The following is a 1,085-nucleotide window of genomic DNA, read 5'->3' on the forward strand; positions in this document are numbered from 1 at the left end:
AAGTCCCACAAAATTTCTTGGGGATCCAAAAGGGCCCCACTCATTAAAATGTTAAAAAAATATATTTTTTCAAATGCTAAGGCAGGGGTCCCCAAACTACGGCCCGCGGGCCGGATACGGCCCCCCAGCGTCCAAAATTAAAACAAATTATAATACAAAAAAATATATATATATTTTTTAATTTAAATTTTGAATTTTAATTTTTTTGTATTATTATTATTTTTTAAATTTGTCCTTACTAGTCCATTTTCTACCGTCTCCTAGCCACTCAGGCAAATCATATTGTCTAAAAATGCATTTTACCATCAATAACGTGACATGCAGCAAGTGCACTCTTTAAGTCAATTAGTGCGTGAGGAATATATATGTATGAATACATATATATATATATATGTATTAATACATTATATATATATATATATATATATATATATATATATATATATATATATATATATATATATATATATATATATATATATATTATATATATATATATATATATATATATATATATATATATATAGACACATATACACACATATACATATATATATATACCTGTACATAGATACACATATACATATATATACATATACACACATATATATATATATACATGGACATATACATATACATAGACATATACATATATACACACACATATATACACATTTACATATACATATATACATACACACACATATATACACATTTACATATACATATACATATATACACACACACACACACACACATTTACATTATATATATATATATATATATATATATATATATATATATATATATATATATATATATATATATATATATATATATATATATATATATATATATATATATATATATATATATATATATATATCGAGAGGAGCCAGATGAGGTGGTTTGGTCATCTGGTCAGGATGCCACCCGAACGCCTCCCTAAGGAAGTGTTTAGGGCACGTCTGACCGGTAGGAGGCCACGGGGAAGACCCAGGACACGTTGGGAATACTATGTCTCCCGGCTGGCCTGGGAACGCCTCGGGATCCCCCGGGAGGAGCTGGACGAAGTGGCTGGGGAG

This window comes from Entelurus aequoreus, linkage group LG02 (assembly GCF_033978785.1).
Source record: "Entelurus aequoreus isolate RoL-2023_Sb linkage group LG02, RoL_Eaeq_v1.1, whole genome shotgun sequence".
In the NCBI taxonomy this organism is placed as follows: domain Eukaryota; kingdom Metazoa; phylum Chordata; class Actinopteri; order Syngnathiformes; family Syngnathidae; genus Entelurus; species Entelurus aequoreus.